We start from the raw sequence: 25806 nt of genomic DNA on the forward strand, positions 1-25806 counted from the left end.
CCCTGGGCGCCCAGCAGCTGCCTCACACACGTAGCTTCCCTAGCGCTCTCCTCCCCAGCAGAGACGTGTGCAGCTGGTTGGGGCCTGCCCCTGCGTGCCTGGGCTCCTGCGCACAGCCCCAGTACAGGGCAAGCAGCCCCTGAGCCAAGACCTGCAAGAGGCGAAGAGCGCCCCCAACTGGAAGCCGAGTGAACAGCTGGCGGGGAGGCGAGCCTCCTCGAGGGAAGAAGAGGCAGCACAGCCTCTTTTGGCTCAAGCCCTACTTGGCTGGAGCCGAGTGCGCCTCCAGGACGGCAGAGCTCCAGCTCTGCTCAGAGGCCCGTCCTGGCAGAGTTGCTGGCGCGAGGCTGCTCTGCCCTGGGCGAGCCTTGCCCAGACTTGCCTCGCTGCTAGGCTTCCTGCCCAGGAAGGAGCAGGCTGCGCGAGGCTGGGAGACGCCACTGGCGCCTTCCTGGCCTCAGCTCCGCTCCTGCCTTGCCTTTGCACCTAGGCCCCAGGCGTCCTTGGGGAGGGCTTAGGGGCCGGTGGCTTGCACACTGCCAAGGGCTCCAGCAGGAAGAGCTCTGTGCGAGGGAAGGGAAGGGCCAGTGCAGGGCTCCTCCATCGGTTGCTTGGGCGCCCAGGCTCAGCGCCGCTCGGAGTGCCCCAGGCTCCCAGGGCCCCTGGCTGGGGTCTGCAGCCCCGCACACCCGGAGGCTGACTCCCTGGGCGCCCAGCAGCTGCCTCACACACGTAGCTTCCCTAGCGCTCTCCTCCCCAGCAGAGACGTGTGCAGCTGGTTGGGGCCTGCCCCTGCGTGCCTGGGCTCCCGCGCACAGCCCCAGCTCAGGGCAAGCAGCCCCTGAGCTTAGACCCGCAGGAGGCGCAGAGCGCCCCCACCTGGAAGCCGAGTGAACAGCTGGCGGGGATGCGAGCCTCCTCGAGGGAAGAAGAGGCAGCCCAGCCTCGTTTGGCTCAAGCCCTACTTGGCTGGAGCCGAGTGCACCTCCAGGACGGCAGAGCTCCAGCTCTCCTCAGAGGCCCGTTCTGGCAGAGTTGCTGGCGCGAGGCTGCTCTGCCCTGGGCGAGCCTTGCCCAGACTTGCCTCGCTGCTAGGTTTCCTGCCCAGGAAGGAGCAGGCTGCGCTCGGCTGGGAGACGCCACTGGCGCCTTCCTGGCCTCAGCTCCGCTCCTGCCTTGCCTTTGCACCTAGGCCCCAGGCGTCCTTGGGGAGGGCTTAGGGGCCGGTGGCTTGCAGAGTGCCAAGGGCTCCAGCAGGAAGAGCTCTGTGCGAGGGAAGGGAAGGGCCAGTGCAGGGCTCCTCCAGCGGTGGCTTGGCCGCCCAGACTCAGCGCCGCACGGAGTGCCCCAGGCTCCCAGGGCCCTGGCTGGGGTCTGCAGCCCCGCACACCCGGAGGCTGACTCCCTGGGCGCCCAGCAGCTGCCTCACACACGTAGCTTCCCTAGCGCTCTCCTCCCCAGCAGAGACGTGTGCAGCTGGTTGGGGCCTGCCCCTGCGTGCCTGGGCTCCTGCGCACAGCCCCAGTACAGGGCAAGCAGCCCCTGAGCCAAGACCTGCAAGAGGCGAAGAGCGCCCCCAACTGGAAGCCGAGTGAACAGCTGGCGGGGAGGCGAGCCTCCTCGAGGGAAGAAGAGGCAGCACAGCCTCTTTTGGCTCAAGCCCTACTTGGCTGGAGCCGAGTGCGCCTCCAGGACGGCAGAGCTCCAGCTCTGCTCAGAGGCCCGTCCTGGCAGAGTTGCTGGCGCGAGGCTGCTCTGCCCTGGGCGAGCCTTGCCCAGACTTGCCTCGCTGCTAGGCTTCCTGCCCAGGAAGGAGCAGGCTGCGCGAGGCTGGGAGACGCCACTGGCGCCTTCCTGGCCTCAGCTCCGCTCCTGCCTTGCCTTTGCACCTAGGCCCCAGGCGTCCTTGGGGAGGGCTTAGGGGCCGGTGGCTTGCACAGTGCCAAGGGCTCCAGCAGGAAGAGCTCTGTGCGAGGGAAGGGAAGGGCCAGTGCAGGGCTCCTCCATCGGTTGCTTGGCCGCCCAGGCTCAGCGCCGCTCGGAGTGCCCCAGGCTCCCAGGGCCCCTGGCTGGGGTCTGCAGCCCCGCACACCCGGAGGCTGACTCCCTGGGCGCCCAGCAGCTGCCTCACACACGTAGCTTCCCTAGCGCTCTCCTCCCCAGCAGAGACGTGTGCAGCTGGTTGGGGCCTGCCCCTGCGTGCCTGGGCTCCCGCGCACAGCCCCAGCTCAGGGCAAGCAGCCCCTGAGCTTAGACCTGCAGGAGGCGCAGAGCGCCCCCACCTGGAAGCCGAGTGAACAGCTGGCGGGGAGGCGAGCCTCCTCGAGGGAAGAAGAGGCAGCCCAGCCTCGTTTGGCTCAAGCCCTACTTGGCTGGAGCCGAGTGCACCTCCAGGACGGCAGAGCTCCAGCTCTCCTCAGAGGCCCGTTCTGGCAGAGTTGCTGGCGCGAGGCTGCTCTGCCCTGGGCGAGCCTTGCCCAGACTTGCCTCGCTGCTAGGCTTCCTGCCCAGGAAGGAGCAGGCTGCGCGAGGCTGGGAGACGCCACTGGCGCCTTCCTGGCCTCAGCTCCGCTCCTGCCTTGCCTTTGAACCTAGGCCCCAGGCGTCCTTTGGGAGGGCTTACGGGCCGGTGGCTTGCAGAGTGCCAAGGGCTCCAGCAGGAAGAGCTCTGTGCGAGGGAAGGGAAGGGCCAGTGCAGGGCTCCTCCAGCGGTGGCTTGGCCGCCCAGACTCAGCGCCGCACGGAGTGCCCCAGGCTCCCTGGGCCCTGGCTGTGGTCTGCAGCCCCGCACACCCGGAGGCTGACTCCCTGGGCGCCCAGCAGCTGCCTCACACACGTAGCTTCCCTAGCGCTCTCCTCCCCAGCAGAGACGTGTGCAGCTGGTTGGGGCCTGCCCCTGCGTGCCTGGGCTCCTGCGCACAGCCCCAGTACAGGGCAAGCAGCCCCTGAGCCAAGACCTGCAAGAGGCGAAGAGCGCCCCCAACTGGAAGCCGTGTGAACAGCTGGCGGAGAGGCGAGCCTCCTCGAGGGAAGAAGAGGCAGCACAGCCTCTTTTGGCTCAAGACCTACTTGGCTGGATCCGAGTGGCCTCCAGGACGGCAGAGCTCCAGCTCTGCTCAGAGGCCCGTTCTGGCAGAGTTGCTGGCGCGAGGCTGCTCTGCCCTGGGCGAGCCTTGCCCAGACTTGCCTCGCTGCTAGGCTTCCTGCCCAGGAAGGAGCAGGCTGCGCGAGGCTGGGAGACGCCACTGGCGCCTTCCTGGCCTCAGCTCCGCTCCTGCCTTGCCTTTGCACCTAGGCCCCAGGCGTCCTTGGGGAGGGCTTAGGGGCCGGTGGCTTGCACACTGCCAAGGGCTCCAGCAGGAAGAGCTCTGTGCGAGGGAAGGGAAGGGCCAGTGCAGGGCTCCTCCAGCGGTTGCTTGGCCGCCCAGGCTCAGCGCCGCACGGAGTGCCCCAGGCTCCCAGGGCCCTGGCTGGGTTCTGCAGCCCCGCACACCCAGAGGCTGACTCCCTGGGCGCCCAGCTGCTGCCTCACACACGTAGCTTCGTTAGCGCTCTCCTCCCCAGCAGAGACGTGTGCAGCTGGTTGGGGCCTGCCCCTGCGTGCCTGGGCTCCTGCGCACAACCCCAGCTCAGGGCAAGCAGCCCCTGAGCCAAGACCTGCAGGAGGCGAAGAGCGCCCCCAACTGGAAGCCGAGTGAACAGCTGGCGCGGAGGCGAGCCTCCTCGAGGGAAGAAGAGGCAGCACAGCCTCGTTTGGCTCAAGCCCTACTTGGCTGGAGCCGAGTGCACCTCCAGGACGGCAGAGCTCCAGCTCTGCTCAGAGGCCCGTTCTGGCAGAGTTGCTGGCGCGAGGCTGCTCTGCCCTGGGCGAGCCTTGCCCAGACTTGCCTCGCTGCTAGGCTTCCTGCCCAGGAAGGAGCAGGCTGCGCGAGGCTGGGAGATGCCACTGGCGCCTTCCTGGCCTCAGCTCCGCTCCTGCCTTGCCTTTGCACCTAGGCCCCAGGCGTCCTTGGGGAGGGCTTAGGGGCCGGTGGCTTGCACACTGCCAAGGGCTCCAGCAGGAAGAGCTCTGTGCGAGGGAAGAGAAGGGCCAGTGCAGGGCTCCTCCAGCGGTTGCTTGGCCGCCCAGGCTCAGCGCCGCACGGAGTGCACCAGGCTCCCAGGGCCCCTGGCTGGGGTCTGCAGCCCCGCACACCCGGAGGCTGACTCCCTGGGAGTCCAGCAGCTGCCTCACACACGTAGCTTCCCTAGCGCTCTCCTCCCCAGCAGAGACGTGTGCAGCTGGTTGGGGCCTGCCCCTGCGTGCCTGGGCTCCCGCGCACAGCCCCAGCTCAGGGCAAGCAGCCCCTGAGCCAAGACCTGCAGGAGGCGCAGAGCGCCCCCACCTGGAAGCCGAGTGAACAGCTGGCGCGGAGGCGAGCCTCCTCGAGGGAAGAAGAGGCAGCCCAGCCTCGTTTGGCTCAAGCCCTACTTGGCTGGAGCCGAGTGCGCCTCCAGAACGGCAGAGCTCCAGCTCTGCTCAGAGGCCCGTTCTGGCAGAGTTGCTGGCGCGAGGCTGCTCTGCCCTGGGTGAGCCTTGCCCAGACTTGCCTCGCTGCTAGGCTTCCTGCCCAGGAAGGAGCAGGCTGCGCGAGGCTGGGAGACGCCACTGGCGCCTTCCTGGCCTCAGCTCCGCTCCTGCCTTGCCTTTGCACCTAGGCCCCAGGCGTCCTTGGGGAGGGCTTAGGGGCCGGTGGCATGCAGAGTGCCAAGGGCTCCAGCAGGAAGAGCTCTGTGCGAGGGAAGGGAAGGGCCAGTGCAGGGCTCCTCCAGCGGTGGCTTGGCCGCCCAGACTCAGCGCCGCACGGAGTGCCCCAGGCTCCCAGGGCCCTGGCTGGGGTCTGCAGCCCCGCACACCCGGAGGCTGACTCCCTGGGCGCCCAGCAGCTGCCTCACACACGTAGCTTCCCTAGCGCTCTCCTCCCCAGCAGAGACGTGTGCAGCTGGTTGGGGCCTGCCCCTGCGTGCCTGGGCTCCTGCGCACAGCCCCAGTACAGGGCAAGCAGCCCCTGAGCCAAGACCTGCAAGAGGCGAAGAGCGCCCCCACCTGGAAGCCGAGTGAACAGCTGGCGGGAAGGCGAGCCTCCTCGAGGGAAGAAGAGGCAGCACAGCCTCTTTTGGCTCAAGCCCTACTTGGCTGGAGCCGAGTGCGCCTCCAGGACGGCAGAGCTCCAGCTCTGCTCAGAGGCCCGTCCTGGCAGAGTTGCTGGCGCGAGGCTGCTCTGCCCTGGGCGAGCCTTGCCCAGACTTGCCTCGCTGCTAGGCTTCCTGCCCAGGAAGGAGCAGGCTGCGCGAGGCTGGGAGACGCCACTGGCGCCTTCCTGGCCTCAGCTCCGCTCCTGCCTTGCCTTTGCACCTAGGCCCCAGGCGTCCTTGGGGAGGGCTTAGGGGCCGGTGGCTTGCACAGTGCCAAGGGCTCCAGCAGGAAGAGCTCTGTGCGAGGGAAGGGAAGGGCCAGTGCAGGGCTCCTCCAGCGGTTGCTTGGCCGCCCAGGCTCAGCGCCGCTCGGAGTGCCCCAGGCTCCCAGGGCCCCTGGATGGGGTCTGCAGCCCCGCACACCCGGAGGCTGACTCCCTGGGCGCCCAGCAGCTGCCTCACACACGTAGCTTCCCTAGCGCTCTCCTCCCCAGCAGAGACGTGTGCAGCTGGTTGGGGCCTGCCCCTGCGTGCCTGGGCTCCCGCGCACAGCCCCAGCTCAGGGCAAGCAGCCCCTGAGCCAAGACCTGCAGGAGGCGCAGAGCGCCCCCACCTGGAAGCCGAGTGAACAGCTGGCGGGGAGGCGAGCCTCCTCGATGGAAGAAGAGGCAGCCCAGCCTCGTTTGGCTCAAGCCCTACTTGGCTGGAGCCGAGTGCGCCTCCAGGACGGCAGAGCTCCAGCTCTGCTTAGAGGCCCGTTCTGGCAGAGTTGCTGGCGCGTGGCTGCTCTGCCCTGGGCGAGCCTTGCCCAGACTTGCCTCGCTGCTAGGCTTCCTGCCCAGGAAGGAGCAGGCTGCGCGAGGCTGGGAGACGCCACTGGCGCCTTCCTGGCCTCAGTTCCGCTCCTGCCTTGCCTTTGCACCTAGGCCCCAGGCGTCCTTGGGGAGGGCTTAGGGGCCGGTGGCTTGCAGAGTGCCAAGGGGTCCAGCAGGAAGAGCTCTGTGCGAGGGAAGGGAAGGGCCAGTGCAGGGCTCCTCCAGCGGTGGCTTGGCCGCCCAGACTCAGCGCCGCACGGAGTGCCCCAGGCTCCCAGGGCCCTGGCTGGGGTCTGCAGCCCCGCACACCCGGAGGCTGACTCCCTGGGCGCCCAGCAGCTGCCTCACACACGTAGCTTCCCTAGCGCTCTCCTCCCCAGCAGAGACGTGTGCAGCTGGTTGGGGCCTGCCCCTGCGTGCCTGGGCTCCTGCGCACAGCCCCAGTACAGGGCAAGCAGCCCCTGAGCCAAGACCTGCAAGAGGCGAAGAGCGCCCCCAACTGGAAGCCGAGTGAACAGCTGGCGGGGAGGCGAGCCTCCTCGAGGGAAGAAGAGGCAGCACAGCCTCTTTTGGCTCAAGCCCTACTTGGCTGGAGCCGAGTGCGCCTCCAGGACGGCAGAGCTCCAGCTCTGCTCAGAGGCCCGTCCTGGCAGAGTTGCTGGCGCGAGGCTGCTCTGCCCTGGGCGAGCCTTGCCCAGACTTGCCTCGCTGCTAGGCTTCCTGCCCAGGAAGGAGCAGGCTGCGCGAGGCTGGGAGACGCCACTGGCGCCTTCCTGGCCTCAGCTCCGCTCCTGCCTTGCCTTTGCACCTAGGCCCCAGGCGTCCTTGGGGAGGGCTTAGGGGCCGGTGGCTTGCACACTGCCAAGGGCTCCAGCAGGAAGAGCTCTGTGCGAGGGAAGGGAAGGGCCAGTGCAGGGCTCCTCCATCGGTTGCTTGGCCGCCCAGGCTCAGCGCCGCTCGGAGTGCCCCAGGCTCCCAGGGCCCCTGGCTGGGGTCTGCAGCCCCGCACACCCGGAGGCTGACTCCCTGGGCGCCCAGCAGCTGCCTCACACACGTAGCTTCCCTAGCGCTCTCCTCCCCAGCAGAGACGTGTGCAGCTGGTTGGGGCCTGCCCCTGCGTGCCTGGGCTCCCGCGCACAGCCCCAGCTCAGGGCAAGCAGCCCCTGAGCTTAGACCCGCAGGAGGCGCAGAGCGCCCCCACCTGGAAGCCGAGTGAACAGCTGGCGGGGAGGCGAGCCTCCTCGAGGGAAGAAGAGGCAGCCCAGCCTCGTTTGGCTCAAGCCCTACTTGGCTGGAGCCGAGTGCACCTCCAGGACGGCAAAGCTCCAGCTCTCCTCAGAGGCCCGTTCTGGCAGAGTTGCTGGCGCGAGGCTGCTCTGCCCTGGGCGAGCCTTGCCCAGACTTGCCTCGCTGCTAGGTTTCCTGCCCAGGAAGGAGCAGGCTGCGCTCGGCTGGGAGACGCCACTGGCGCCTTCCTGGCCTCAGCTCCGCTCCTGCCTTGCCTTTGCACCTAGGCCCCAGGCGTCCTTGGGGAGGGCTTAGGGGCCGGTGGCTTGCAGAGTGCCAAGGGCTCCAGCAGGAAGAGCTCTGTGCGAGGGAAGGGAAGGGCCAGTGCAGGGCTCCTCCAGCGGTGGCTTGGCCGCCCAGACTCAGCGCCGCACGGAGTGCCCCAGGCTCCCAGGGCCCTGGCTGGGGTCTGCAGCCCCGCACACCCGGAGGCTGACTCCCTGGGCGCCCAGCAGCTGCCTCACACACGTAGCTTCCCTAGCGCTCTCCTCCCCAGCAGAGACGTGTGCAGCTGGTTGGGGCCTGCCCCTGCGTGCCTGGGCTCCTGCGCACAGCCCCAGTACAGGGCAAGCAGCCCCTGAGCCAAGACCTGCAAGAGGCGAAGAGCGCCCCCAACTGGAAGCCGAGTGAACAGCTGGCGGGGAGGCGAGCCTCCTCGAGGGAAGAAGAGGCAGCACAGCCTCTTTTGGCTCAAGCCCTACTTGGCTGGAGCCGAGTGCGCCTCCAGGACGGCAGAGCTCCAGCTCTGCTCAGAGGCCCGTCCTGGCAGAGTTGCTGGCGCGAGGCTGCTCTGCCCTGGGCGAGCCTTGCCCAGACTTGCCTCGCTGCTAGGCTTCCTGCCCAGGAAGGAGCAGGCTGCGCGAGGCTGGGAGACGCCACTGGCGCCTTCCTGGCCTCAGCTCCGCTCCTGCCTTGCCTTTGCACCTAGGCCCCAGGCGTCCTTGGGGAGGGCTTAGGGGCCGGTGGCTTGCACAGTGCCAAGGGCTCCAGCAGGAAGAGCTCTGTGCGAGGGAAGGGAAGGGCCAGTGCAGGGCTCCTCCATCGGTTGCTTGGCCGCCCAGGCTCAGCGCCGCTCGGAGTGCCCCAGGCTCCCAGGGCCCCTGGCTGGGGTCTGCAGCCCCGCACACCCGGAGGCTGACTCCCTGGGCGCCCAGCAGCTGCCTCACACACGTAGCTTCCCTAGCGCTCTCCTCCCCAGCAGAGACGTGTGCAGCTGGTTGGGGCCTGCCCCTGCGTGCCTGGGCTCCCGCGCACAGCCCCAGCTCAGGGCAAGCAGCCCCTGAGCTTAGACCTGCAGGAGGCGCAGAGCGCCCCCACCTGGAAGCCGAGTGAACAGCTGGCGGGGAGGCGAGCCTCCTCGAGGGAAGAAGAGGCAGCCCAGCCTCGTTTGGCTCAAGCCCTACTTGGCTGGAGCCGAGTGCACCTCCAGGACGGCAGAGCTCCAGCTCTCCTCAGAGGCCCGTTCTGGCAGAGTTGCTGGCGCGAGGCTGCTCTGCCCTGGGCGAGCCTTGCCCAGACTTGCCTCGCTGCTAGGCTTCCTGCCCAGGAAGGAGCAGGCTGCGCGAGGCTGGGAGACGCCACTGGCGCCTTCCTGGCCTCAGCTCCGCTCCTGCCTTGCCTTTGAACCTAGGCCCCAGGCGTCCTTTGGGAGGGCTTACGGGCCGGTGGCTTGCAGACTGCCAAGGGCTCCAGCAGGAAGAGCTCTGTGCGAGGGAAGGGAAGGGCCAGTGCAGGGCTCCTCCAGCGGTGGCTTGGCCGCCCAGACTCAGCGCCGCACGGAGTGCCCCAGGCTCCCTGGGCCCTGGCTGTGGTCTGCAGCCCCGCACACCCGGAGGCTGACTCCCTGGGCGCCCAGCAGCTGCCTCACACACGTAGCTTCCCTAGCGCTCTCCTCCCCAGCAGAGACGTGTGCAGCTGGTTGGGGCCTGCCCCTGCGTGCCTGGGCTCCTGCGCACAGCCCCAGTACAGGGCAAGCAGCCCCTGAGCCAAGACCTGCAAGAGGCGAAGAGCGCCCCCAACTGGAAGCCGTGTGAACAGCTGGCGGAGAGGCGAGCCTCCTCGAGGGAAGAAGAGGCAGCACAGCCTCTTTTGGCTCAAGACCTACTTGGCTGGATCCGAGTGGCCTCCAGGACGGCAGAGCTCCAGCTCTGCTCAGAGGCCCGTTCTGGCAGAGTTGCTGGCGCGAGGCTGCTCTGCCCTGGGCGAGCCTTGCCCAGACTTGCCTCGCTGCTAGGCTTCCTGCCCAGGAAGGAGCAGGCTGCGCGAGGCTGGGAGACGCCACTGGCGCCTTCCTGGCCTCAGCTCCGCTCCTGCCTTGCCTTTGCACCTAGGCCCCAGGCGTCCTTGGGGAGGGCTTAGGGGCCGGTGGCTTGCACACTGCCAAGGGCTCCAGCAGGAAGAGCTCTGTGCGAGGGAAGGGAAGGGCCAGTGCAGGGCTCCTCCAGCGGTTGTTTGGCCGCTCAGGCTCAGCGCCGCACGGAGTGCACCAGGCTCCCAGGGCCCCTGGCTGGGGTCTGCAGCCCCGCACACCCGGAGGCTGACTCCCTGGGCGCCCAGCAGCTGCCTCACACACGTAGCTTCCCTAGCGCTCTCCTCCCCAGCAGAGACGTGTGCAGCTGGTTGGGGCCTGCCCCTGCGTGCCTGGGCTCCCGCGCACAGCCCCAGCTCAGGGCAAGCAGCCCCTGAGCCAAGACCTGCAGGAGGCGCAGAGCGCCCCCACCTGGAAGCCGAGTGAACAGCTGGCGGGGAGGCGAGCCTCCTCGAGGGAAGAAGAGGCAGCCCAGCCTCGTTTGGCTCAAGCCCTACTTGGCTGGAGCCGAGTGCGCCTCCAGGACGGCAGAGCTCCAGCTCTGCTCAGAGGCCCGTTCTGGCAGAGTTGCTGGCGCGAGGCTGCTCTGCCCTGGGCGAGCCTTGCCCAGACTTGCCTCGCTGCTAGGTTTCCTGTCCAGGAAGGAGCAGGCTGCGCGAGGCTGGGAGACGCCACTGGCGCCTTCCTGGCCTCAGCTCCGCTCCTGCCTTGCCTTTGCACCTAGGCCCCAGGCGTCCTTGGGGAGGGCTTAGGGGCCGGTGGCTTGCACACTGCCAAGGGCTCCAGCAGGAAGAGCTCTGTGCGAGGGAAGGGAAGGGCCAGTGCAGGGCTCCTCCAGCGGTTGCTTGGCCGCCCAGGCTCAGCGCCGCACGGAGTGCACCAGGCTCCCAGGGCCCTGGCTGGGTTCTGCAGCCCCGCACACCCAGAGGCTGACTCCCTGGGCGCCCAGCTGCTGCCTCACACACGTAGCTTCCCTAGCACTCTCCTCCCCAGCAGAGACGTGTGCAGCTGGTTGGGGCCTGCCCCTGCGTGCCTGGGCTCCTGCGCACAGCCCCAGCTCAGGGCAAGCAGCCCCTGAGCCAAGACCTGCAGGAGGCGAAGAGCGCCCCCAACTGGAAGCCGAGTGAACAGCTGGCGGCGAGGCGAGCCTCCTCGAGGGAAGAAGAGGCAGCAGAGCCTCGTTTGGTTCAAGCCCTACTTGGCTGGAGCCGAGTGCACCTCCAGGACGGCAGAGCTCCAGCTCTGCTCAGAGGCCCGTTCTGGCAGAGTTGCTGGCGCGAGGCTGCTCTGCCCTGGGCGAGCCTTGCCCAGACTTGCCTCGCTGCTAGGCTTCCTGCCCAGGAAGGAGCAGGCTGCGCGAGGCTGGGAGATGCCACTGGCGCCTTCCTGGCCTCAGCTCCGCTCCTGCCTTGCCTTTGCACCTAGGCCCCAGGCGTCCTTGGGGAGGGCTTAGGGGCCGGTGGCTTGCACACTGCCAAGGGCTCCAGCAGGAAGAGCTCTGTGCGAGGGAAGAGAAGGGCCAGTGCAGGGCTCCCCCAGCGGTTGCTTGGCCGCCCAGGCTCAGCGCCGCACGGAGTGCACCAGGCTCCCAGGGCCCCTGGCTGGGGTCTGCAGCCCCGCACACCCGGAGGCTGACTCCCTGGGAGTCCAGCAGCTGCCTCACACACGTAGCTTCCCTAGCGCTCTCCTCCCCAGCAGAGACGTGTGCAGCTGGTTGGGGCCTGCCCCTGCGTGCCTGGGCTCCCGCGCACAGCCCCAGCTCAGGGCAAGCAGCCCCTGAGCCAAGACCTGCAGGAGGCGAAGAGCGCCCCCAACTGGAAGCCGAGTGAACAGCTGGCGCGGAGGCGAGCCTCCTCGAGGGAAGAAGAGGCAGCCCAGCCTCGTTTGGCTCAAGCCCTACTTGGCTGGAGCCGAGTGCGCCTCCAGGACGGCAGAGCTCCAGCTCTGCTCAGAGGCCCGATCTGGCAGAGTTGCTGGCGCGAAGCTGCTCTGCCCTGGGCGAGCCTTGCCCAGACTTGCCTCGCTGCTAGGCTTCCTGCCCAGGAAGGAGCAGGCTGCGCCATGCTGGGAGACGCCACTGGCGCCTTCCTGGCCTCAGTTCCGCTCCTGCCTTGCCTTTGCACCTAGGCCCCAGGCGTCCTTGGGGAGGGCTTAGGGGCCGGTGGCTTGCACACTGCCAAGGGCTCCAGCAGGAAGAGCTCTGTGCGAGGGAAGGGAAGGGCCAGTGCAGGGCTCCTCCAGCGGTTGCTTGGCCGCCCAGGCTCAGCGCCGCACGGAGTTCACCAGGCTCCCAGGGCCCCTGGCTGGGGTCTGCAGCCCCGCACACCCGGAGGCTGACTCCCTGGGAGTCCAGCAGCTGCCTCACACACGTAGCTTCCCTAGCGCTCTCCTCCCCAGCAGAGACGTGTGCAGCTGGTTGGGGCCTGCCCCTGCGTGCCTGGGCTCCCGCGCACAGCCCCAGCTCAGGGCAAGCAGCCCCTGAGCCAAGACCTGCAGGAGGCGCAGAGCGCCCCCACCTGGAAGCCGAGTGAACAGCTGGCGCGGAGGCGAGCCTCCTCGAGGGAAGAAGAGGCAGCCCAGCCTCGTTTGGCTCAAGCCCTACTTGGCTGGAGCCGAGTGCGCCTCCAGGACGGCAGAGCTCCAGCTCTGCTCAGAGGCCCGTTCTGGCAGAGTTGCTGGCGCGAGGCTGCTCTGCCCTGGGCGAGCCTTGCCCAGACTTGCCTCGCTGCTAGGCTTCCTGCCCAGGAAGGAGCAGGCTGCGCGAGGCTGGGAGACGCCACTGGCGCCTTCCTGGCCTCAGCTCCGCACCTGCCTTGCCTTTGCACCTAGGCCCCAGGCGTCCTTGGGGAGGGCTTAGGGGCCGGTGGCTTGTAGAGTGCCAAGGGCTCCAGCAGGAAGAGCTCTGTGCGAGGGAAGGGAAGGGCCAGTGCAGGGCTCCTCCAGCGGTTGCTTGGCCGCCCAGACTCAGCCCCGCACGGAGTGCCCCAGGCTCCCAGGGCCCTGGCTGGGGTCTGCAGCCCCGCACACCCGGAGGCTGACTCTCTGAGTGCCCAGCAGATGCCTCACACACGTAGCTTCCCTAGCGCTCTCCTCCCCAGGAGAGACGTGTGCAGCTGGTTGGGGCCTGCCCCTGCGTGCCTGGGCTCCTGCGCACAGCCCCAGCTCAGGGCAAGCAGCCCCTGAGCCAAGACCTGCAGGAGGCGCAGAGCGCCCCCACCTGGAAGCCGAGTGAACAGCTGGCGGGGAGGCGAGCCTCCTCGAGGGAAGAAGAGGCAGCCCAGCCTCGTTTGGCTCAAGCCCTACTTGGCTGGAGCCGAGTGCGCCTCCAGGACGGCAGAGCTCCTGCTCTGCTCAGAGGCCCGATCTGGCAGAGTTGCTGGCGCGAGGCTGCTCTGCCCTGGGCGAGCCTTGCCCAGACTTGCCTCGCTGCTAGGCTTCCTGCCCAGGAAGGAGCAGGCTGCGCGAGGCTGGGAGACGCCACTGGCGCCTTCCTGGCCTCAGCTCCGCTCCTGCCTTGCCTTTGCACCTAGGCCCCAGGCGTCCTTGGGGAGGGCTTAGGGGCCGGTGGCTTGCACACTGCCAAGGGCTCCAGCAGGAAGAGCTCTGTGCAAGGGAAGGGAAGGGCCAGTGCAGGGCTCCTCCAGCGGTTGCTTGGCCGCCCAGGCTCAGCGCCGCACGGAGTGCACCAGGCTCCCAGGGCCCCTGGCTGGGGTCTGCAGCCCCGCACACCCGGAGGCTGACTCCCTGGGAGTCCAGCAGCTGCCTCACACACGTAGCTTCCCTAGCGCTCTCCTCCCCAGCAGAGACGTGTGAAGCTGGTTGGGGCCTGCCCCTGCGTGCCTGGGCTCCCGCCCACAGCCCCAGCTCAGGGCAAGCAGCCACTGAGCCAAGACCTGCAGGAGGCGCAGAGCGCCCCCACCTGGAAGCCGAGTGAACAGCTGGCGCGGAGGCGAGCCTCCTCGAGGGAAGAAGAGGTAGCCCAGCCTCGTTTGGCTCAAGCCCTACTTGGATGGAGCCGAGTGCGCCTCCAGGACGGCAGAGCTCCAGCTCTGCTCAGAGGCCCGTTCTGGCAGAGTTGCTGGCGCGAGGCTGCTCTGCCCTGGGCGAGCCTTGCCCAGACTTGCCTCGCTGCTAGGCTTCCTGCCCAGGAAGGAGCAGGCTGCGCGAGGCTGGGAGACGCCACTGGCGCCTTCCTGGCCTCAGCTCCGCTCCTGCCTTGCCTTTGCACCTAGGCCCCAGGCGTCCTTGGGGAGGGCTTAGGGGCCGGTGGCTTGCACACTGCCAAGGGCTCCAGCAGGAAGAGCTCTGTGCGAGGGAAGGGAAGGGCCTGTGCAGGGCTCCTCCAGCGGTTGCTTGGCCGCCCAGGCTCAGCGCCGCACGGAGTGCACCAGGCTCCCAGGGCCCCTGGCTGGGGTGTGCAGCCCCGCACACCCGGAGGCTGACTCCCTGGGCGCCCAGCAGCTGCCTCACACACGTAGCTTCCCTAGCGCTCTCCTCCCCAGCAGAGACGTGTGCAGCTGGTTGGGGCCTGCCCCTGCGTGCCTGGGCTCCCGCGCACAGCCCCAGCTCAGGGCAAGCATCCCCTGAGCCAAGACCTGCAGGAGGCGCAGAGCGCCCCCACCTGGAAGCCGAGTGAACAGCTGGCGGGGAGGCGAGCCTCCTCGAGGGAAGAAGAGGCAGCCCAGCCTCGTTTGGCTCAAGCCCTACTTGGCTGGAGCCGAGTGCGCCTCCAGGACGGCAGAGCTCCAGCTCTGCTCAGAGGCCCGTTCTGGCCGAGTTGCTGGCGCGAGGCTGCTCTGCCCTGGGCGAGCCTTGCCCAGACTTGCCTCGCTGCTAGGCTTCCTGCCCAGGAAGGAGCAGGCTGCGCGAGGCTGGGAGACGCCACTGGCGCCTTCCTGGCCTCAGCTCCGCTCCTGCCTTGCCTTTGCACCTAGGCCCCAGGCGTCCTTGGGGAGGGCTTAGGGGCCGGTGGCTTGCACACTGCCAAGGGCTCCAGCAGGAAGAGCTCTGTGCGAGGGAAGGGAAGGGCCAGTGCAGGGCTCCTCCAGCGGTTGCTTGGCCGCCCAGGCTCAGCGCTGCACGGAGTGCACCATGCTCCCAGGGCCCCTGGCTGGGGTCTGCAGCCCCGCACACCCGGAGGCTGACTCCCTGGGCGCCCAGCAGCTGCCTCACACACGTAGCTTTCCTAGCGCTCTCCTCCCCAGCAGAGACGTGTGCAGCTGGTTGGGGCCTGCCCCTGCGTGCCTGGGCTCCCGGGCACAGCCCCAGCTCAGGGCAAGCAGCCCCTGAGCCAAGACCTGCAGGAGGCGCAGAGCGCCCCCACCTGGAAGCCAAGTGAACAGCTGGCGGGGAGGCGAGCCTCCTCGAGGGAAGAAGAGGCAGCCCAGCCTCGTTTGGCTCAAGCCCTACTTGGCTGGAGCCGAGTGCGCCTCCAGGACGGCAGAGCTCCAGCTCTGCTCAGAGGCCCGTTCTGGCAGAGTTGCTGGCGCGAGGCTGCTCTGCCCTGGGCGAGCCTTGCCCATACTTGCCTCGCTGCTAGGCTTCCTGCCCAGGAAGGAGCAGGCTGCGCGAGGCTGGGAGACGCCACTGGCGCCTTCCTGGCCTCAGCTCCGCTCCTGCCTTGCCTTTGCACCTAGGCCCCAGGCGTCCTTGGGGAGGGCTTATGGGCCGGTGGCTTGCAGAGTGCCAAGGGCTCCAGCAGGAAGAGCTCTGTGCGAGGGAAGGGAAGGGCCAGTGCAGGGCTCCTCCAGCGGTTGCTTGGCCGCCCAGGCTCAGCGCCGCACGGAGTGCACCAGGCTCCCAGGGCCCTGGCTGGGTTCTGCAGCCCCGCACACCCAGAGGCTGACTCCCTGGGCGCCCAGCTGCTGCCTCACACACGTAGCTTCCCTAGCGCTCTCCTCCCCAGCAGAGACGTGTGCAGCTGGTTGGGGCCTGCCCCTGCGTGCCTGGGCTCCTGCGCACAGCCCCAGCTCAGGGCAAGCAGCCCCTGAGCCAAGACCTGCAGGAGGCGAAGAGCGCCCCCAACTGGAAGCCGAGTGAACAGCTGGCGCGGAGGCGAGCCTCCTCGAGGGAAGAAGAGGCAGCACAGCCTCGTTTGGCTCAAGCCTTACTTGGCTGGAGCCGAGTGCACCTCCAGGACGGCAGAGCTCCAGCTCTGCTCAGAGGCCCGTTCTGGCAGAGTTGCTGGCGCGAGGCTGCTCTGCCCTGGGCGAGCCTTGCCCAGACTTGCCTCGCTGCTAGGCTTCCTGCCCAGGAAGGAGCAGGCTGCGCGAGGCTGGGAGATGCCACTGGCGCCTTCCTGGCCTCAGCTCCGCTCCTGCCTTGCCTTTGCACCTAGGCCCCAGGCGTCCTTGGGGAGGGCTTAGGGGCCGGTGGCTTGCACACTGCCAAGGGCTCCAGCAGGAAGAGCTCTGTGCGAGGGAAGAGAAGGGCCAGTGCAGGGCTCCTCCAGCGGTTGCTTGGCCGCCCAGGCTCAGCGCCGCACGGAGTGCACCAGGCTCCCAGGGCCCCTGGCTGGGGTCTGCAGCCCCGCACACCCGGAGGCTGACTCCCTGGGAGTCCAGCAGCTGCCTCACACACGTAGCTTCCCTAGCGCTCTCCTCCCCAGCAGAGACGTGTGCAGCTGGTTGGGGCCTGCCCCTGCGTGCCTGGGCTCCCGCGCACAGCCCCAGCTCAGGGCAAGCAGCCCCTGAGCCAAGACCTGCAGGAGGCGCAGAGCGCCCCCACCTGGAAGCCGAGTGAACAGCTGGCGCGGAGGCGAGCCTCCTCGAGGGAAGAAGAGGCAGCCCAGCCTCGTTTGGCTCAAGCCCTACTTGGCTGGAGCCGAGTGCGCCTCCAGGACGGCAGAGCTCCAGCTCTGCTCAGAGGCCCGTTCTGGCAGAGTTGCTGGCGCGAGGCTGCTCTGCCCTGGGTGAGCCTTGCCCAGACTTGCCTCGCTGCTAGGCTTCCTGCCCAGGAAGGAGCAGGCTGCGCGAGGCTGGGAGACGCCACTGGCGCCTTCCTGGCCTCAGCTCCGCTCCTGCCTTGCCTTTGCACCTAGGCCCCAGGCATCCTTGGGGAGGGCTTATGGGCCGGTGGCTTGCAGAGTGCCAAGGGCTCCAGCAGGAAGAGCTCTGTGCGAGGGAAGGGAAGGGCCAGTGCAGGGCTCCTCCAGCGGTTGCTTGGCCGCCCAGGCTCAGCGCCGCACGGAGTGCACCAGGCTCCCAGGGCCCTGGCTGGGTTCTGCAGCCCCGCACACCCAGAGGCTGACTCCCTGGGCGCCCAGCTGCTGCATCACACACGTAGCTTCCCTAGCGCTCTCCTCCCCAGCAGAGACGTGTGCAGCTGGTTGGGGCCTGCCCCTGCGTGCCTGGGCTCCTGCGCACAGCCCCAGCTCAGGGCAAGCAGCCCCTGAGCCAATACCTGCAGGAGGCGAAGAGCGCCCCCAACTGGAAGCCGAGTGAACAGCTGGCGCGGAGGCGAGCCTCCTCGAGGGAAGAAGAGGCAGCACAGCCTCTTTTGGCTCAAGCCCTACTTGGCTGGATCCGAGTGCGCCTCCAGAACGGCAGAGCTCCAGCTCTGCTCAGAGGCCCGTTCTGGCAGAGTTGCTGGCGCGAGGCTGCTCTGCCCTGGGCGAGCCTTGCCCAGACTTGCCTCGCTGCTAGGCTTCCTGCCCAGGAAGGAGCAGGCTGCGCGAGGCTGGGAGACGCCACTGGCGCCTTCCTGGCCTCAGCTCCGCTCCTGCCTTGCCTTTGCACCTAGGCCCCAGGCGTCCTTGGGGAGGGCTTAGGGGTCGGTGGCTTGCACAGTGCCAAGGGCTCCAGCAGGAAGAGCTCTGTGCGAGGGAAGGGAAGTGCCAGTGCAGGGCTCCTCCAGTGGTTGCTTGGACGCCCAGGCTCAGCGCCGCACGGAGTGCACCAGGCTCCCAGGGCCCCTGGCTGGGGTCTGCAGCCCCGCACACCCGGAGGCTGACTCCCTGGGAGTCCAGCAGCTGCCTCACACACGTAGCTTCCCTAGCGCTCTCCTCCCCAGCAGAGACGTGTGCAGCTGGTTGGGGCCTGCCCCTGCGTGCCTGGGCTCCCGCACACAGCCCCAGCTCAGGGCAAGCAGCCCCTGAGCTAAGACCTGCAGGAGGCGCAGAGCGCCCCCACCTGGAAGCCGAGTGAACAGCTGGCGGGGAGGCGAGCCTCCTCGAGGGAAGAAGAGGCAGCCCAGCCTCGTTTGGCTCAAGCCCTACTTGGCTGGAGCCGAGTGCGCCTCCAGGACGGCAGAGCTCCAGCTCTGCTCAGAGGCCCGTTCTGGCAGAGTTGCTGGCGCGAGGCTGCTCTGCCCTGGGCGAGCCTTGCCCAGACTTGCCTCGCTGCTAGGCTTCCTGCCCAGGAAGGAGCAGGCTGCGCGAGGCTGGGAGACGCCACTGGCGCCTTCCTGGCCTCAGCTCCGCTCCTGCCTTGCCTTTGCACCTAGGCCCCAGGCGTCCTTGGGGAGGGCTTAGGGGCCGGTGGCTTGCACACTGCCAAGGGCTCCAGCAGGAAGAGCTCTGTGCGAGGGAAGGGAAGGGCCAGTGCAGGGCTCCTCCAGCGGTTGCTTGGCCGCCCAGGCTCAGCGCCGCACGGAGTGCACCAGGCTCCCAGGGCCCCTGGCTGGGGTGTGCAGCCCCGCACACCCGGAGGCTGACTCCCTGGGAGTCCAGAAGCTGCCTCACACACGTAGCTTCCCTAGCGCTCTCCTCCCCAGCAGAGACGTGTGCAGCTGGTTGGGGCCTGCCCCTGCGTGCCTGGGCTCCCGCCCACAGCCCCAGCTCAGGGCAAGCAGCCCCTGAGCCAAGACCTGCAGGAGGCGCAGAGCGCCCCCACCTGGAAGCCGAGTGAACAGCTGGCGGGGAGGCGAGCCTCCTCGAGGGAAGAAGAGGCAGCCCAGCCTCGTTTGGCTCAAGCCCTACTTGGCTGGAGCCGAGTGCGCCTCCAGGACGGCAGAGCTCCAGCTCTGCTCAGAGGCCCGATCTGGCAGAGTTGCTGGCGCGAGGCTGCTCTGCCCTGGGCGAGCCTTGCCCAGACTTGCCTCGCTGCTAGGCTTCCTGCCCAGGAAGGAGCAGGCTGCGCGAGGCTGGGAGACGCCACTGGCGCCTTCCTGGCCTCAGCTCCGCACCTGCCTTGCCTTTGCACCTAGGCCCCAGGCGTCCTTGGGGAGGGCTTAGGGGCCGGTGGCTTGTAGAGTGCCAAGGGCTCCAGCAGGAAGAGCTCTGTGCGAGGGAAGGGAAGGGCCAGTGCAGGGCTCCTCCAGCGGTTGCTTGGCCGCCCAGACTCAGCCCCGCACGGAGTGCCCCAGGCTCCCAGGGCCCTGGCTGGGGTCTGCAGCCCCGCACACCCGGAGGCTGACTCTCTGAGAGCCCAGCAGATGCCTCACACACGTAGCTTCCCTAGCGCTCTCCTCCCCAGGAGAGACGTGTTCAGCTGGTTGGGGCCTGCCCCTGCGTGCCTGGGCTCCTGCGCACAGCCCCAGCTCAGGGCAAGCAGCCCCTGAGCCAAGACCTGCAGGAGGCGAAGAGCGCCCCCACCTGGAAGCCGAGTGAACAGCTGGCGGGGAGGCGAGCCTCCTCGAGGGAAGAAGAGGCAGCCCAGCCTCGTTTGGCTCAAGCCCTACTTGGCTGGAGCCGAGTGCGCCTCCAGGACGGCAGAGCTCCTGCTCTGCTCAGAGGCCCGATCTGGCAGAGTTGCTGGCGCGAGGCTGCTCTGCCCTGGGCGAGCCTTGCCCAGACTTGCCTCGCTGCTAGGCTTCCTGCCCAGGAAGGAGCAGGCTGCGCGAGGCTGGGAGACGCCACTGGCGCCTTCCTGGCCTCAGCTCCGCTCCTGCCTTGCCTTTGCACCTAGGCCCCAGGCGTCCTTGGGGAGGGCTTAGGGGCCGGTGGCTTGCACACTGCCAAGGGCTCCAGCAGGAAGAGCTCTGTGCGAGTGAAGGGAAGGGCAAGTGCAGGGCTCCTCCAGCGGTTGCTTGGCCGCCCAGGCTCAGCGCCGCACGGAGTGCACCAGGCTCCCAGGGCCCCTGGCTGGGGTCTGCAGCCCCGCACACCCGGAGGCTGACTCCCTGGGAGTCCAGCAGCTGCCTCACACACGTAGCTTCCCTAGCGCTCTCCTCCCCAGCAGAGACGTGTGAAGCTGGTTGGGGCCTGCCCCTGCGTGCCTGGGCTCCCGCCCACAGCCCCAGCTCAGGGCAAGCAGCCACTGAGCCAAGACCTGCAGGAGGCGCAGAGCGCCCCCACCTGGAAGCCGAGTGAACAGCTGGCGCGGAGGCGAGCCTCCTCGAGGGAAGAAGAGGTAGCCCAGCCTCGTTTGGCTCAAGCCCTACTTGGATGGAGCCGAGTGCGCCTCCAGGACGGCAGAGCTCCAGCTCTGCTCAGAGGCCCGTTCTGGCAGAGTTGCTGGCGCGAGGCTGCTCTGCCCTGGGCGAGCCTTGCCCAGACTTGCCTCGCTGCTAGGCTTCCTGCCCAGGAAGGAGCAGGCTGCGCGAGGCTGGGAGACGCCACTGGCGCCTTCCTGGCCTCAGCTCCGCTCCTGCCTTGCCTTTGCACCTAGGCCCCAGGCGTCCTTGGGGAGGGCTTAGGGGCCGGTGGCTTGCACACTGCCAAGGGCTCCAGCAGGAAGAGCTCTGTGCGAGGGAAGGGAAGGGCCTGTGCAGGGCTCCTCCAGCGGTTGCTTGGCCGCCCAGGCTCAGCGCCGCACGGAGTGCACCAGGCTCCCAGGGCCCCTGGCTGGGGTCTGCAGCCCCGCACACCCGGAGGCTGACTCCCTGGGCGCCCAGCAGCTGCCTCACACACGTAGCTTCCCTAGCGCTCTCCTCCCCAGCAGAGACGTGTGCAGCTGGTTGGGGCCTGCCCCTGCGTGCCTGGGCTCCCGCGCACAGCCCCAGCTCAGGGCAAGCATCCCCTGAGCCAAGACCTGCAGGAGGCGCAGAGCGCCCCCACCTGGAAGCCGAGTGAACAGCTGGCGGGGAGGCGAGCCTCCTCGAGGGAAGAAGAGGCAGCCCAGCCTCGTTTGGCTCAAGCCCTACTTGGCTGGAGCCGAGTGCGCCTCCAGGACGGCAGAGCTCCAGCTCTGCTCAGAGGCCCGTTCTGGCCGAGTTGCTGGCGCGAGGCTGCTCTGCCCTGGGCGAGCCTTGCCCAGACTTGCCTCGCTGCTAGGCTTCCTGCCCAGGAAGGAGCAGGCTGCGCGAGGCTGGGAGACGCCACTGGCGCCTTCCTGGCCTCAGCTCCGCTCCTGCCTTGCCTTTGCACCTAGGCCCCAGGCGTCCTTGGGGAGGGCTTAGGGGCCGGTGGCTTGCACACTGCCAAGGGCTCCAGCAGGAAGAGCTCTGTGCGAGGGAAGGGAAGGGCCAGTGCAGGGCTCCTCCAGCGGTTGCTTGGCCGCCCAGGCTCAGCGCTGCACGGAGTGCACCATGCTCCCAGGGCCCCTGGCTGGGGTCTGCAGCCCCGCACACCCGGAGGCTGACTCCCTGGGCGCCCAGCAGCTGCCTCACACACGTAGCTTTCCTAGCGCTCTCCTCCCCAGCAGAGACGTGTGCAGCTGGTTGGGGCCTGCCCCTGCGTGCCTGGGCTCCCGGGCACAGCCCCAGCTCAGGGCAAGCAGCCCCTGAGCCAAGACCTGCAGGAGGCGCAGAGCGCCCCCACCTGGAAGCCAAGTGAACAGCTGGCGGGGAGGCGAGCCTCCTCGAGGGAAGAAGAGGCAGCCCAGCCTCGTTTGGCTCAAGCCCTACTTGGCTGGAGCTGAGTGCGCCTCCAGGACGGCAGAGCTCCAGCTCTGCTCAGAGGCCCGTTCTGGCAGAGTTGCTGGCGCGAGGCTGCTCTGCCTTGGGCGAGCCTTGCCCAGACTTGCCTCGCTGCTAGGCTTCCTGCCCAGGAAGGAGCAGGCTGCGCGAGGCTGGGAGACGCCACTGGCGCCTTCCTGGCCTCAGCTCCGCTCCTGCCTTGCCTTTGCACCTAGGCCCCAGGCGTCCTTGGGGAGGGCTTATGGGCCGGTGGCTTGCAGAGTGCCAAGGGCTCCAGCAGGAAGAGCTCTGTGCGAGGGAAGGGAAGGGCCAGTGCAGGGCTCCTCCAGCGGTTGCTTGGCCGCCCAGGCTCAGCGCCGCACGGAGTGCACCAGGCTCCCAGGGCCCTGGCTGGGTTCTGCAGCCCCGCACACCCAGAGGCTGACTCCCTGGGCGCCCAGCTGCTGCCTCACACACGTAGCTTCCCTAGCGCTCTCCTCCCCAGCAGAGACGTGTGCAGCTGGTTGGGGCCTGCCCCTGCGTGCCTGGGCTCCTGCGCACAGCCCCAGCTCAGGGCAAGCAGCCCCTGAGCCAAGACCTGCAGGAGGCGAAGAGCGCCCCCAACTGGAAGCCGAGTGAACAGCTGGCGCGGAGGCGAGCCTCCTCGAGGGAAGAAGAGGCAGCACAGCCTCGTTTGGCTCAAGCCTTACTTGGCTGGAGCCGAGTGCACCTCCAGGACGGCAGAGCTCCAGCTCTGCTCAGAGGCCCGTTCTGGCAGAGTTGCTGGCGCGAGGCTGCTCTGCCCTGGGCGAGCCTTGCCCAGACTTGCCTCGCTGCTAGGCTTCCTGCCCAGGAAGGAGCAGGCTGCGCGAGGCTGGGAGATGCCACTGGCGCCTTCCTGGCCTCAGCTCCGCTCCTGCCTTGCCTTTGCACCTAGGCCCCAGGCGTCCTTGGGGAGGGCTTAGGGGCCGGTGGCTTGCACACTGCCAAGGGCTCCAGCAGGAAGAGCTCTGTGCGAGGGAAGAGAAGGGCCAGTGCAGGGCTCCTCCAGCGGTTGCTTGGCCGCCCAGGCTCAGCGCCGCAAAGAGTGCACCAGGCTCCCAGGGCCCCTGGCTGGGGTCTGCAGCCCCGCACACCCGGAGGCTGACTCCCTGGGAGTCCAGCAGCTGCCTCACACACGTAGCTTCCCTAGCGCTCTCCTCCCCAGCAGAGACGTGTGCAGCTGGTTGGGGCCTGCCCCTGCGTGCCTGGGCTCCCGCGCACAGCCCCAGCTCAGGGCAAGCAGCCCCTGAGCCAAGACCTGCAGGAGGCGCAGAGCGCCCCCACCTGGAAGCCGAGTGAACAGCTGGCGCGGAGGCGAGCCTCCTCGAGGGAAGAAGAGGCAGCCCAGCCTCGTTTGGCTCAAGCCCTACTTGGCTGGAGCCGAGTGCGCCTCCAGGACGGCAGAGCTCCAGCTCTGCTCAGAGGCCCGTTCTGGCAGAGTTGCTGGCGCGAGGCTGCTCTGCCCTGGGTGAGCCTTGCCCAGACTTGCCTCGCTGCTAGGCTTCCTGCCCAGGAAGGAGCAGGCTGCGCGAGGCTGGGAGACGCCACTGGCGCCTTCCTGGCCTCAGCTCCGCTCCTGCATTGCCTTTGCACCTAGGCCCCAGGCATCCTTGGGGAGGGCTTATGGGCCGGTGGCTTGCAGAGTGCCAAGGGCTCCAGCAGGAAGAGCTCTGTGCGAGGGAAGGGAAGGGCCAGTGCAGGGCTCCTCCAGCGGTTGCTTGGCCGCCCAGGCTCAGCGCCGCACGGAGTGCACCAGGCTCCCAGGGCCCTGGCTGGGTTCTGCAGCCCCGCACACCCAGAGGCTGACTCCCTGGGCGCCCAGCTGCTGCATCACACACGTAGCTTCCCTAGCGCTCTCCTCCCCAGCAGAGACGTGTGCAGCTGGTTGGGGCCTGCCCCTGCGTGCCTGGGCTCCTGCGCACAGCCCCAGCTCAGGGCAAGCAGCCCCTGAGCCAATACCTGCAGGAGGCGAAGAGCGCCCCCAACTGGAAGCCGAGTGAACAGCTGGCGCGGAGGCGAGCCTCCTCGAGGGAAGAAGAGGCAGCACAGCCTCGTTTGGCTCAAGCCCTACTTGGCTGGAGCCGAGTGCACCTCCAGGACGGCAGAGCTCCAGCTCTGCTCAGAGGCCCGTTCTGGCAGAGTTGCTGGCGCGAGGCTGCTCTGCCCTGGGCGAGCCTTGCCCAGACTTGCCTCGCTGCTAGGCTTCCTGCCCAGGAAGGAGGAGGCTGCGCGAGGCTGGGAGATGCCACTGGCGCCTTCCTGGCCTCAGCTCCGCTCCTGCCTTGCCTTTGCACCTAGGCCCCGGGCGTCCTTGGGGAGGGCTTAGGGGCCGGTGGCTTGCACACTGCCAAGGGCTCCAGCAGGAAGAGCTCTGTGCGAGGGAAGAGAAGGGCCAGTGCAGGGCTCCTCCAGCGGTTGCTTGGCCGCCCAGGCTCATCGCCGCACGGAGTGCACCAGGCTCCCAGGGCCCCTGGCTGGGGTCTGCAGCCCCGCACACCCGGAGGCTGACTCCCTGGGAGTCCAGCAGCTGCCTCACACACGTAGCTTCCCTAGCGCTCTCCTCCCCAGCAGAGACGTGTGCAGCTGGTTGGGGCCTGCCCCTGCGTGCCTGGGCTCCCGCGCACAGCCCCAGCTCAGGGCAAGCAGCCCCTGAGCCAAGACCTGCAGGAGGCGCAGAGCGCCCCCACCTGGAAGCCGAGTGAACAGCTGGCGCGGAGGCGAGCCTCCTCGAGGGAAGAAGAGGCAGCCCAGCCTCGTTTGGCTCAAGCCCTACTTGGCTGGAGCCGAGTGCGCCTCCAGGACGGCAGAGCTCCAGCTCTGCTCAGAGGCCCGTTCTGGCAGAATTGCTGGCGCGAGGCTGCTCTGCCCTGGGTGAGCCTTGCCCAGACTTGCCTCGCTGCTAGGCTTCCTGACCAGGAAGGAGCAGGCTGCGCGAGGCTGGGAGACGCCACTGGCGCCTTCCTGGCCTCAGCTCCGCTCCTGCCTTGCCTTTGCACCTAGGCCCCAGGCGTCCTTGGGGAGGGCTTGGGGCCGGTGGCTTGCAGAGTGCCAAGGGCTCCAGCAGGAAGAGCTCTGTGCGAGGGAAGGGAAGGGCCAGTGCAGGGCTCCTCCAGCGGTGGCTTGGCCGCCCAGACTCAGCGCCGCACGGAGTGCCCCAGGCTCCCAGGGCCCTGGCTGGGGTCTGCAGCCCCGCACACCCGGAGGCTGACTCCCTGGGCGCCCAGCAGCTGCCTCACACACGTAGCTTCCCTAGCGCTCTCCTCCCCAGCAGAGACGTGTGCAGCTGGTTGGGGCCTGCCCCTGCGTGCCTGGGCTCCTGCGCACAGCCCCAGTACAGGGCAAGCAGCCCCTGAGCCAAGACCTGCAAGAGGCGAAGAGCGCCCCCACCTGGAAGCCGAGTGAACAGCTGGCGGGGAGGCGAGCCTCCTCAAGGGAAGAAGAGGCAGCACAGCCTCTTTTGGTTCAAGCCCTACTTGGCTGGAGCCGAGTGCGCCTCCAGGACGGCAGAGCTCCAGCTATGCTCAGAGGCCCGTCCTGGCAGAGTTGCTGGCGCGAGGCTGCTCTGCCTTGGGCGAGCCTTGCCCAGACTTGCCTCGCTGCTAGGCTTCCTGCCCAGGAAGGAGCAGGCTGCGCGAGGCTGGGAGACGCCACTGGCGCCTTCCTGGCCTCAGCTCCGCTCCTGCCTTGCCTTTGCACCTAGGCCCCAGGCGTCCTTGGGGAGGGCTTAGGGGCCGGTGGCTTGCACAGTGCCAAGGGCTCCAGCAGGAAGAGCTCTGTGCGAGGGAAGGGAAGGGCCAGTGCAGGGCTCCTCCAGCGGTTGCTTGGCTGCCCAGGCTCAGCGCCCCTCGGAGTGCCCCAGGCTCCCAGGGCCCCTGGCTGGGGTCTGCAGCCCCGCACACCCGGAGGCTGACTCCCTGGGCGCCCAGCAGCTGCCTCACACACGTAGCTTCCCTAGCGCTCTCCTCCCCAGCAGAGACGTGTGCAGCTGGTTGGGGCCTGCCCCTGCGTGTCTGGGCTCCTGCGCACAGCCCCAGCTCAGGACAAGCAGCCCCTGAGCCAAGACCTGCAGGAGGCGCAGAGCGCCCCCAACTGGAAGCCGAGTGAACAGCTGGCGGGGAGGCGAGCCTCCTCGAGGGAAGAAGAGGCAGCCCAGCCTCGTTTGGCTCAAGCCCTACTTGGCTGGAGCCGAGTGCGCCTCCAGGACGGCAGAGCTCCAGCTCTGCTCAGAGGCCCGTTCTGGCAGAGTTGCTGGCGCGAGGCTGCTCTGCCCTGGGCGAGCCTTGCCCAGACTTGCCTCGCTGCTAGGCTTCCTGCCCAGGAAGGAGCAGGCTGCGCGAGGCTGGGAGACGCCACTGGCGCCTTCCTGGCCTCAGCTCCGCTCCTGCCTTGCCTTTGCACCTAGGCCCCAGGCGTCCTTGGGGAGGGCTTAGGGGTCGGTGGCTTGCACAGTGCCAAGGGCTCCAG

The sequence above is a fragment of the Ovis canadensis genome, chromosome 13, assembly GCF_042477335.2.
Source record: "Ovis canadensis isolate MfBH-ARS-UI-01 breed Bighorn chromosome 13, ARS-UI_OviCan_v2, whole genome shotgun sequence".
Classification (NCBI taxonomy): domain Eukaryota; kingdom Metazoa; phylum Chordata; class Mammalia; order Artiodactyla; family Bovidae; genus Ovis; species Ovis canadensis.